The 12,189-nt window shown below is 54.0% G+C and overlaps 2 pseudogenes; one reads left to right on the top strand and one right to left on the bottom strand.

The window, feature by feature from the left end:
* Nucleotides 1–2,236: 2,236 nt before the first annotated feature.
* LOC122689437 lies at nt 2,237–5,549 on the bottom strand (annotated as a pseudogene).
* A 150-nt stretch (nt 5,550–5,699) lies between these two features.
* Nucleotides 5,700–11,789, top strand: LOC122689435 (annotated as a pseudogene).
* Nucleotides 11,790–12,189: the final 400 nt, after the last annotated feature.

Raw genomic sequence — 12,189 nt, 5'->3', positions numbered from 1 at the left:
AAACTTAGATTGTAGAGCTGAATTATAAAAGGTTTTAGGCAATAAAATGTCTCCCAACACTAGTGTAAACACATAAGGGAGAGGAGTCATTTTTAATACTCACTCAATAGAAAAACATTCTAGTTACATTCATAAGTTAAAGGAAATGAAAATGCCCAGAAAACATAGTATAAAATCTACTCATCATTTTATATCTAATTTTAGCCTCCAACTAATAAAAATAAATGAAAAAAAAACAAACAGTAAGGGAATTTTTAAGAAAAAACGTCTGTGAAAATTTAAGCAGCACCCAATGAAAAGAGTTGGACATGACTGAGTGACTGAACTGAACTGAAGCAGTCCCAATGAATGTAATTTTATTTTCTTTTTTCCATAGGCTCAAAGTAATTGACAATTAAGAATGAATTTCACTTTAACACATATTTTTCAATTTGACCAGGATGTTTTATATACAAATATAAGATTTTTCAAGCTAAAAAGGTTTGTACCTTGCAGTGACTATTTTGTTTCACTGACTTAGACATAAAGTCACATTGTGTGTCTTTACCTTGACCACCTTTGTGGTATCACTGTGCATTTAGAATCAACTGTTTGAATGTGGGGTCTGTGAAGTTCTCAGATCACATACTGTTGAAGCCTAGCTTGAAGGATTTTGAGCATTATCTTGCTAGCATGTGAAATGAGTGCAGCCATGTGGTAGTTTGAACACTGTTTGGCATTGCCCTTCTTTGGGATTGAAACGAAAACTGACCTTTCTCAGTCCTGAGGTCACTGCCAAGTTTTCCAAACTGGCTGGCCTATTGAGTGCACCACTTTAACAGCACCATCTTTTAGGAGTTGAAAGCTCTCAGCTGGAATTTCATCACCTCCACTAGCTTTGTTCATACTGCTGCTTCCTAAGGCCCACTTGACTTTGCACTCCTGGATGTCTGGCTCTAGGTGAGTCATCACACCATCGTGGTTATCCAGGATAATAAGATCTTTTTTTTTAAATTTACAGTTCTTCTGTGTATTCTTGCTACCTCTTCTTAATCTCTTCTGTTTTAGTTAGGCCCATAACGTTTCTGTGCTTTATTGTGCCTGTCTTTGCATGAAATGTTCCCTTGGCATGTCTAATTTTCCTGAAGAGATCCCTAGTCTTTCCCATTCTACTGTGTCCCTGTGGTTCTTTGCTTTATTCAAATCCCTTGTGAGTATACATTGGAAAGGACAAATAGACTCAAGGGTTGGGCCTGGCACACACGGCACCAGAAGACCTATGAATGGAGGTTCCCAACATTGTACAGGAGGTGGTGATCAAAAGCATCCACAAGAAAAAGAATTGCAAAGAGGCAAAGTGGTTGTCTGAGGAGGCCTTACAAATAGATAAGAAGAGAAGAGAAACGTAAAGCACTCACGGAAGGATATAGCCACTGCCATACTGCCTCCCCCGCCTCCCGATCTGGGGATCACCGTCTGCTGCTCTCAGGTGCCAGGGGGAGGGGACAACCCAGACTCTCCTACTGGGAAGCCAGGGACCGGGTGTGTCTCCCTGAGGATGTGATTGTATAAATCATGCACTCACCTTTAATCATCACCTCACACTCTGCATTCGCCAAGAGACACACGGAGGACCGAGGAGACCATGGACCCTGCCACCAAGCCACACCTCTGCAGTCACCATCGTTCAGTGGATGGGCGGACGGATGACCAGCCCCTCAGGACAGGGCTGAGAATAGCCTCCGGAATGCCCAGCTCCTAAACGCGCCGTCCGTCAGCCCCATGGCGGCTTCCCGTTTAGGCCGGTGATGGCACAGGATGTGACTGAGACGCAGCCTCCGCGATACGCAGCTCCACCCACGCGCTGTCCGTCAGCCTCGAAGCAGCTTCCGGTTCAGCCCAGTGACGTCACAGGATGCGAATGAGGAGCGGCCTCGGCAATGCCCAGCTCCTCAGTGTGCTGTCCTTCAGCCCCGAGGCGGTTTCCGTTTCAGGCTGGTAACATCACACGACGTGACTGAGACGCGGCCTCCACAATGCCCAGCTCCACCTACGCGCCGTCCGTCAGCCTCGAAGCAGCTTCCGGATCAGCCCAGTGACGTCACAGGATGTGAACCAGGTGCGTCCTCCGCAATGCCCAACCGCTCAGTGCACCATCCGTCAGCCCCGAGGCGGCTTCCAGTTCAGGCTGGTCACATCACAGGACGTGATTGAGATGCAGCCTCCGCGCTGCCGAGCTCCACACACACACCGTCCGTCAGCCCCGAAGCAGCTTCCGGTTCAACTTGATGACATCACCAACAAGCCCGACAGCCCAGATGAAGTCCCCTGCGATGGTGTTCGTATAGCCGGCAGCTGACCCCGGGCAGTGGCCCCGCACCCATGCGCAAAGGTAGTGGAGCCAGGGACCAGGCCGGGTGGATGAGGACAAAGTGCAGGTTCTCTGTGAGGTTGATGCCGACCATGAACAGCCTGCCTGGGACAAGAGAGGGGCTGCAGTTCATGGTGCGAGATGTGGGGTCTGGTGCCCACGTGTGCAGTCACTAACCCATGGAGTCATGTGGCCAACCAAACCTTGTGGTGACTGACTCACATGATTGGTCACCCACCCATGGGGTCACTAACCTGTGAGGTCATGCGGTCACCTGTCCACAAGATTACCCCCTCACACCATCACCCACCCACGCGGTCACCCACTCACCAGGTCAGCAACTCACATGGTAACCCACCCTGCAGGCAGGAACTCAAACCAGTCACCCACCCACACACTTACCCACCCACGCGGTCACCCACCCACACGGTCACCAACCCACACATCTCCTGCCCATGTGACCAGTAACCCATGGGTCACCTGCCCACGCAGTCACCAAGCTGTGCCATCACCCACCCAGACTCTGGCCTCCTCTGTGGTCAGAGATTCAGATGTCTGACAGAGACCAAAGTTCAGACAGCAGGGACTCACAGGGGTGTTGACTCATGAATTTTTCCTGTTACAGAGGGCAGGCGGGCTGGACAGTGACCCCAGAGATGTCCACGTCCTGACCCCGTGTGGTGGGCACAATAATGTCCACACAGATGTTCACATCCTGTCTACATCCTGACCCCCTATGGTGGACACAGTAACATCCCCAAGGATGTCCATGCCATGGTCCCCAGGTGGTGAACAGAATAACGTCCCCCAGTATGTCCTGTTCCATTTCTCCTCTTGAACCCAAAGCCAGCCCCATGTGCTAGGACATGCGTTTGACCAGGTGTCCTGGTATGAAGGCGGCACTCACCTGGGTGGCTGCAGCTCTTCATGTGCTCCAGGTAGTGGACGAGGTCTAGGTGCTTCACCTGGTTCCCCCACCAGTAGGGGATACCGGGCCACAGTTCTGCATGCTGACTCATGGATGCCTCGTCCTTGTATGCTGGCCCCGGGACCACGGCTGGCACAGAGTTGGCACCTCCTGTGGGGAGAATCATCCAGGTGCCCATGAGATGTGTGCACAGGGGTTATTGGGGTGCCTTGTGACACAATGCATCAGGTATTGGGGGTGTCCCAGAAGCTACAGCAGTGTGTGGATTATTGGGGTGTCTATGAGCAGTGATGGACTGGTTATTGGGTTCTCTGTGAGAAGAGACAGTCATGGGTGGAATAATGGCATGTCTGAGTAGAGACACTAGTGGGTAGATTACTGGGGTGTCTGAGTGGAGAAGGTGATGGGTGGGTTATTGGGGTGTCTTGAGCAGTGATTGGTAGATATTTGGGGTGTTTGAGTGGAGACAGTGGTGGGTAGATTACTTGGGTGTCTTGAGCAGTGATGGGTCAATTATTGGGGTACGTACCTGAGTGGAAACAGAGGTGGGTGGATTATTGGGATTTCTGATAGGAAATGGCAGGTGGATTACTGGGGCTCTTGAGGCGTGATTGATGGATTTTGGGAGTGTCTGAATAGAGACCGGGCAGGGTGGATTATTGGGGGTGCCTGTGACCAGTGATGGGCTGGTTACTGGGGTGTTTGAGTGGAGACAGTGGTGGGAGGATTACTTGGGTTCCGTGAGCGGCGTCACCTGGTATCTGAATCAGCCTCATGCAGCGAGCAGATAGTCGGATTACAGTGAAACCTAGTGCTCCCGCTGCCAGGAGCATGGGGAGCCTGTGGCCCCTGCACACCCCACGGAAACACAGCATGTCCCCAAAGATGTTCTTGATGCAGCCCATCAGGTACTAGTGCAGGTTCTCCATCATGCCCTCGGAGTTCCTGCATGCCAGGATGACCACCTCCTGGGGGTGGTTCTCCAGCTACTCCGAGATCTCTGTGAGGGCATTCTGGGTGGGGGTGGAGGAGAAGGGCCTTGTAGTGAGAGACAGAGGGGTGTGGGTGGGGACTTCTCCCTGCACAGCCCCTCTACAGACGGGTTGGGGGTCTTGACACACAAAGACATAAAGCATGGTGCCTGCTCCCAAGGGACCCAGCCTCTCCTGAGTGGCCGTGGGGAGCTGTGGCATTGCTCTGGGTGTGTGTGTGTGTGTGTGTGTGTGTGTTGGGAGCTGTGGCATTGCTCTGGGTGTGTGTATGTGTGTGTGTGTGTGTGTGTTTCTGTGTATGTAGATGCTCTGGTAGGTACAGGTGCACACGCATGTGTGCATGTGTTCAGGGTCTGTGTGTGCACGGATATGCATGTGTGTGTGTGTGTGTGTGTGCGCACAGCAGCAGAGAGCAGTGCTTATAATACTGTGTGAAGTCTGTACTCCAGGGAGCGTGGGAGGCCAGCAGGGTACATTCACAGTGAGGCCCAGGCCGGAACCTCCAAGGGTCATTAGGTTCTGTGGTGGGGGCACCGGGGGCCGAGGTCAGAGTGAAACATTAAGTGACTTGTCCAGCAGCTGAGAGAATGGACTGGACACCCCAAAACTGGTAGACACAGGAAAAGACATGTCAGGAACCTGGTTTAGCCAAATTCTGGGAGACACCCCAGAGTCCTGGGGTACAGGTGTGGGTTCAGAAATGCATGTTGGTCGGGAATTCTGAGTGACTGATGCCAGAGGTCAGCCCTCTCCTGCCAGGAGTGGATGTGTGTCTGTACCCTTAGAGATCAGTGTCTTCTAACGGGAGTGGACCTGTGTTGTCCCCTTAGAGGTCTGCCTGTCCTGCCTGGACTGGCCATATGTCCATCTGAGTGGACGTGAGCCCATCCCCTCCGAGGCCCTCCACGTCCTACCTGGACCAGACGTGGGTGTCCCTGGCTGGCGGACCCCTGTCCATACCCCCTGCCCCCACCCCCACCTCCACAAGGGCTGTCGTGTACACCATGTGGCCAGAGTGCAGGTTCCCCTCGGTGCCCTCCTCTGTGTGCGCCATCCGCAGGTCCTCACGCCGGCATCCAGCTGCTTCGTGATGCTCAGCACCTGCACACAGAGGTCGGTCACCTGTGCTGGGCACAGAGGGCGGCCCCCCGCTCAGGGGCTGGGCATGCACTGAGGATGCCCAATGAGGGCCACATCGTCCACTGTGAAATCAACAGTGTTGGTGCTGCCAGGGTTGAGGTCCTGCTTCTGGAACAGGGTCTCCAGGGTCACTGGTCATGTGGAGCACACAGCCCGGGTCCAGATTGTGGTCTTGGGGTGGCTGTTCCTGCAGAGTCCTACCTCACCCTCCTCTCAGGCAGTCCCTGGGTGGAAGCACCCTGTGGGTTCACCAGCCCAGGCTCCAAACACCCAAGCTGGACCCTTGGACATGAGGACACACAAGACCCATGGTATCAGAGTCATCCTATTATAACTTTCCCCCCTCCACAGTAATAGTCCCCCACTACAGTAAGGGTCCTCCTTGATTATGAACCCCCTCTCCACAGTAGGGCTTCCCTGGTGGCTCAGCTGGTAAAGATTCCGCCTGCATTGTGGGAGACCTGGCTTCAGTCCCTGGGTTGGGAAGATCCACTGGAGAAGGGAAAGGTTATGCACTCCAGTATTCTGGCCTAGAGAATTCCATGGCCTGTCTAGAGTCAGACATGACTGATCAACTTTCACGTTCTCCACAGTGACATCCCCCCTACATGGTCATAGCCCTATTTATTGTTGTATCTCCCCTCTATCATATTAGTCAGCTCTCTACAGTAATGTTGCCCCTTGTACAAATAAAGTCCTACCTCTATGTAATCATCCCCCCTCTAGAATAATAGTCCTTCTCCCTGAAGAGCTCATCCTCCTGTAATAGTCCCCTTTCCTCTTCACAATAACCCTTCAGAATAAAATTCTCTTCTCTAATCCGAATAGTCAACGAGATGCAAGTAGAACACACAGCAAAACAGTATGTCAGAACCCCAAGCACTGCACCGTGGGGACCCCTGTGGATGTGTGTGCCCCGCCACATAGGGCTCCTTTGGTGTGTCTGTGTCACCATCCTGGGGACACCTGAGGGTGTGTGTCTGTCTTCCCCTCACAGAGGAGACCTCCCCATAGTACAGGTCACCTGCCTCCTGGGTGTCCTTTCCACAACTCTCCACCTAGCACAGGTCACCTGCCCACTCCCGAGTCGTCCTGTCTCCACATCCCTGGACCTCTGTTCCATCAGAATCCGGGTCAGGGTGTCACAAGCGCTTCATCTTCCCATTTGCACTGGCCTGAGATGGTGGTGGGTTCACTGTGATGGGAGGAATAATGTCCCATCACCTGTGGACACCAATCCTGTACTTGCAAGACACTCTCCCATCTCCCAGGCACATAGGTGTGGGTCACCTGTCCTCTCTTCCTTGTCTCTGAACCCCAGCTGTCTGCTTTCCCAGTGCAGATTCAGGAGTGTTCAGCAGTAGTGCCACCCAGCCACGAGGCCTCGGACAGCACCCCAGGGAGCAAGCCAGGTGCCCCTGCACACCCTGATGGCGCTTCCTCCTGTGAGTCTGCCACGCCCCCTGAGTTCTCAGCCCACTCAGGTGAGCAGGTGGGGCGCGTGCCGGTGAGGTCAGGTTCTGCCCCTGCCGGCCCGCTGTGAGACACTGGAGGAGGCCCCGTGTGACCTCATGCAGTAGACTGATGTAGAGAACCCACCTGGGCCCAGGTGCCCCCAGGAGCAGGGGCCCACCTGGAGGGGACAGATGGCTGTAAAGCACAGCTCTTGCCTTGTGTAATTGCTTCCTCCTGGGAGATCCCCGGCTGCTGGAATCCTTCTCAGGGGATCTGATGGGCAGAGAGCCAGGGCTGGAATATGGGCAAACCTCATTCCTGCTTGCATCAGGTGCCTGCAGCCTGGCCTTAAGAGCTCACACCCAGAGGAGGGAGCGAGCAGTAGGGCATCCACCAGAACCCGGGAGTCCTGCAGGACTGGGGTCCCTCTGCTCTGAGGGTCCCTTGGTGCCAGGGTCTCTCTGTTCTATGTCCCTCCAGGGCAGGGTCCCTCCATCCTGGGGGGCCTCTGTGCCGGGGTCTCAAGTGGTATGGCTGCCAAGGAGAAGTGGGCTGTGTGCGGGGTGGGGGACATGGATGGTGGTCTTTCAGGGGGTGTTGAAGGTCATTTGCTGCAGCAGCACCTAATTTAATCCTTGTAGAGGTGGATGGCAAGTGCCTGTGTGTAGCTGACAATATTCATATGAGTCTTTGCTTTTTCTTTTAATTTGGATTGGGTGGGGGTGCTGTGACTTCCTTGCCCATTTTTTCCCCATGTTTTATTCTCATATCTTTTTTTTCTGTCATGATTCTCTACAGAGAACACAGTACCATTTTCTGCTACTAGTTTATGTTAATGTTAGTTTTTTGCTTTTTCTTTTATTTTGGATGGAGAGAATCTATTATTTTCTTTCCCTTTTTTTTATCCTTATGTTTTCTTGTTTTTCCATTATGACTCCTTGTAGAGGACACAGTACATTTTCTGCTACAAATTTATATTTGGGCTGCCCTGGTGGTTCAGTTGGTAAAGAATCTGCTTGCAATGCTGGTGACATGGGTTCGATTCCTGGGTTGGGAAGACCTCCTGGAGAAGGGAATGGCAACCCACTCCAGTAATCTTGCCTGGATAATTCCATGGACAGAGGGGTCTGGTGGGCTACAGTCCACTGGATAGAAAAGAGTTGGAAACAACTGAACAACTTTCACTTTTCAATTTATGTTAAAGTTATTTTTTGCGTTTTCCTGTCTTATTTGTGTGGTGGACAGATGTTTCTTCCTTTCGTTCTCCCCGCTTGATTCCTTCTTGCCTTTCCTAGTACTGTTTCTGGGGGTGGGCACAGACTTTGTGGGTCTTGTGTGTTCTCATGTCCAAGGGTCCAACTTGGGTGTTTGGAGCCTGGGCTGGTGAACCCACAGGGCGCTTCCACCCAGGGACTGCCTGAGAGGAGGATGAGGCTGGACTCTGCAGGAACACCCCCCCCCGCCCAAGACCACAATCTGGACCCGGGCTGTGTGCTCCATGTGACCAGTGACCCTGGAGACCCTGTTCCCAGAAGCAGGGCTTCAACCCCGGCAGCACCAACACTGTTGATTTCACAGTGGACGATGTGGCCCTCATTGGGCATCCTCAGTGCATGCCCAGCCCCTGAGCGGGGGGCCGCCCTCTGTGCCCAGCACAGGTGACCGACCTCTGTGTGCAGGTGCTGAGCATCACGAAGCAGCTGGATGCCGGCGTGAGGACCTGCGGATGGCGCACACAGAGGAGGGCACCAAGGGGAACCTGCACTCTGGCCACATGGTGTACACGACAGCCCTTGTGGAGGTGGGGGCGGGGGCAGGGGGTATGGACGGGGGTCCACCAGCCAGGGACACCCACGTCTGGTTCAGGCAGGACAGGGAGGGCCTCAGAGGGGATGGGCTCACGTCCACTCAGATGGACATATGGCCAGTCCAGGCAGGACAGGCAGACCTCTAAGGGGACAACACAGGTCCACTCCAGTTAGAAGATGCTGACCTCTAAGGGAATGGACACACATCCACTCAGATGGACACACGGTCACTTCAGGCAGGAGAAGCTGACCTTTAAGGGGACAACACAGGTCCACTCCCGTTAGAAGACACTGATCTCTAAGGGTACAGACACACATCCACTCCTGGCAGGAGAGGGCTGACCTCTGGCATCAGTCACTCAGAATTCCCGACCAACATGCATTTCTGAACCCACACCTGTACCCCAGGACTCTGGGGTGTCTCCCAGAATTTGGCTAAACCAGGTTCCTGACATGTCTTTTCCTGTGTCTACCAGTTTTGGGGTGTCCAGTCCATTCTCTCAGCTGCTGGACAAGTCACTTAATGTTTCACTCTGGCCTCGGCCCCCGGTGCCCCCACCACAGAACCTAATGACCCTTGGAGGTTCCGGCCTGGGCCTCACTGTGAATGTACCCTGCTGGCCTCCCACGCTCCCTGGAGTACAGACTTCACACAGTATTATAAGCACTGCTCTCTGCTGCTGTGCGCACACACACACACACACACACATGCATATCCGTGCACACACAGACCCTGAACACATGCACACATGCGTGTGCACCTGTACCTACAGGAGCATGTACATACACACACAGAAGCACACACACACAGACCCCCCCAGAGCAATGCCACAGTTCCCCACTGCCACTCAGAAGAGGCTGGGTCCCTTGGGAGCAGGCGCCATGCTTTATGTCTTTGTGAGTCAGGCACCCCCAACCCGTCTGTAGAGGGGCTGTGCTGGGGGAAGTCCCCACCCACGCCCCTCTGTCTCTCAATACAAGGACCCTCTCCTCCACTCCCTCCCAGAACGCCCCTCCTGGAGATCTCGGAGTGGCTAGAGAACCACCCCCAGGAGGTGGTTATCCTCGCATGCAGGAACTTCGACGGCATGATGGAGGACCTGCACGAGAACCTGATGGGCTGCATCAAGAACATCTTTGGGGACATGCTGTGTTTCCGTGGGGTGTGCAGGGGCCACAGGCTCCCCATGCTCTTGTCAGCGGGAGCACTAGGCTTCACTGTAATCTATCTGCTCGCTGTGTGAAGCTGATTCAGACTCCAGGTGATGCCACTCACGGAACTCCAGTAATCCTCCCACCACTGTCTCCACTCAAACACCCCAGTAACCAGCCCATCACTGGTCACAGGCACCCCCAATAATCCACCCTGCCCAGTCTCTATTCAGGCACTCCCAAAATCCATCAATCACGCCTCAAGTTGCCCCAGTAATCCACCTGCCATTTCCTATCAGAAATCCCAATAATCCACCCACCTCTGTTTCCACTCAGGTACCCCAATAATTGACCCATCACTGCTCAAGACACCCAAGTAATCTACCCACCACTGTCTCCACTCAAACACCCCAAATATCTACCAATCACTGCTCAACACACCCCAATAACCCACCCATCACCTTCTCCACTCAGACACCCCAGTAATCTACCCACTAGTGTCTCTACTCAGACATGCCATTATTCCACCCATGACTATCTCTTCTCACAGAGAACCCAATAACCATTCCATCACTTCTCATAGATACCCCAATAATCCACACACTGCTGTAGCTTCTGGGACACCCCCAATACCTGATGCATTGTGTCACAAGGCACCCCAATAACCCCTGTGCACACATCTCATGGGCACCTGGATGATTCTCCCCACAGGAGGTGCCAACTCTGTGCCAGCCGTGGTCCCGGGGCCAGCAGGTCATCCTGTCATACAAGGATGAGGCATCCATGAGTCAGCATGCAGAACTGTGGCCCGGTATCCCCTACTGGTGGGGGAACCAGGTGAAGCACCTAGACCTCATCCACTACCTGGAGCACATGAAGAGCTGCAGCCACCCAGGTGAGTGCCGCCTTCATACCGGGACACCTAGTCACAGGCATGTCCTAGCGCAAGGGGCTGGCTTTGGGTTCAAGAGGAGAAATGGAACAGGACATATTAGGGGACATTATTCTGTTCAACACATGGTGAACAGGGCATGGACATTCTTGGGGATGTTACTGTGTCCACCATAGGGGGTCAGGATGTAGACAGGATGTGAACATCCGTGCAGACATTATTGTGTCCACCACACAGGGTCAGGACATGGACATCTCTGGGGTCACTGTCCAGCCCGCCTGCCCTCTGTAACAGGAGAAATTCATGAGTCAACACCCCTGTGAGTCCCTGCTGTCTGAACTTGGGTCTCTGTCGGACATCTGAATCTCTGACCGCTGCAGAGGCCAGAGTCTGGGGGGCGATGGCACAGCTTGGTGACTGCGTGGACAGGTGACCCCATGGGTTATTTGTCACATGGGCAGGAGATGTGTGGGTTGGTGACCCTGTGGGTGGGTGACCATGTGGGTGGGTGACTGGTTTGAGCTCCTGACAGCAGGGTGGGTTACCATGTGAGTTGCTGACCTGGTGAGTGGGTGACTGCATAGGCGGGTGATGGTGTGAGGGGGTAATCATGTGGACAGGTGACCACATGACCTCGCAGGTTAGTGACCCCATGGGTGAGTGACCACGTGGGTTGGTGGCCACGTGGAGGGATCACCACATCAGGTAGTGACTCCGTGGGTGGGTGACCGACCATGTGAGTCAGTGATCACATGGTCTGGTTTGTCACATGACTCTGTGGGTTAGTGACTACACATGTAGGCGGCTGACCCCACAGCTGGCACCATGAGCTGCAGCCCCTCTCTTGTCCCAGGCAGGCTGTTCATGGCCGGCATCAACCTCATGGAGAACCTGCAGCTTGTCCTCATCCACCCGGCCTGGTCCCTGGCTCTACTACCTTTGCCCATGGGTGCGGGGCCAGTGCCTGGGGTCAGCTGCCAGCTATACCAACACCATCGCAGGCGACTTCATCTGGGCCATCGGGTTTGTTGGTGGTGTCATCAGGTTGAACCAGAAGCTGCTTCGGGGCTGACAAATGGCACGTGTCTGGAGCTGGGCATCACGGAGGCTGCGTCTCAGTCACGTCCTGTGATGTTACCAGCCTGAAACGGAAACTGCCTCGGGGCTGATGGATGACGCACTGAGGGGCTGGGCATTACGGAGGCCACTCCTCGTTCACATCCTGTGACGTCACTGGGCTGAACCGGAAGCTGCTTCAAGGCTGCCGGACGGCGCGTGGGTGGAGCTGGGTGTCACGGAGGCTGCGTCTCAGTCACGTCCTGTGCCGTCACCGGCCTAAACCGGTAGCCGCCTTGGTGCTGATGGACGGCGCGTTTAGGAGCTGGGCATTGTGGAGGCTATTCTCAGCCCTGTCCTATGGGGCTGGTCATCCGCCCGCCCGTCCACTGAACGATGGTGACTGCAGAGGTGTG

Source organism: Cervus elaphus, chromosome X, assembly GCF_910594005.1.
Source record: "Cervus elaphus chromosome X, mCerEla1.1, whole genome shotgun sequence".
NCBI classification, from domain to species: domain Eukaryota; kingdom Metazoa; phylum Chordata; class Mammalia; order Artiodactyla; family Cervidae; genus Cervus; species Cervus elaphus.
Note: the sequence above shows the minus strand (reverse complement) of the source record. Positions and strands in the feature narration are given on the sequence as shown.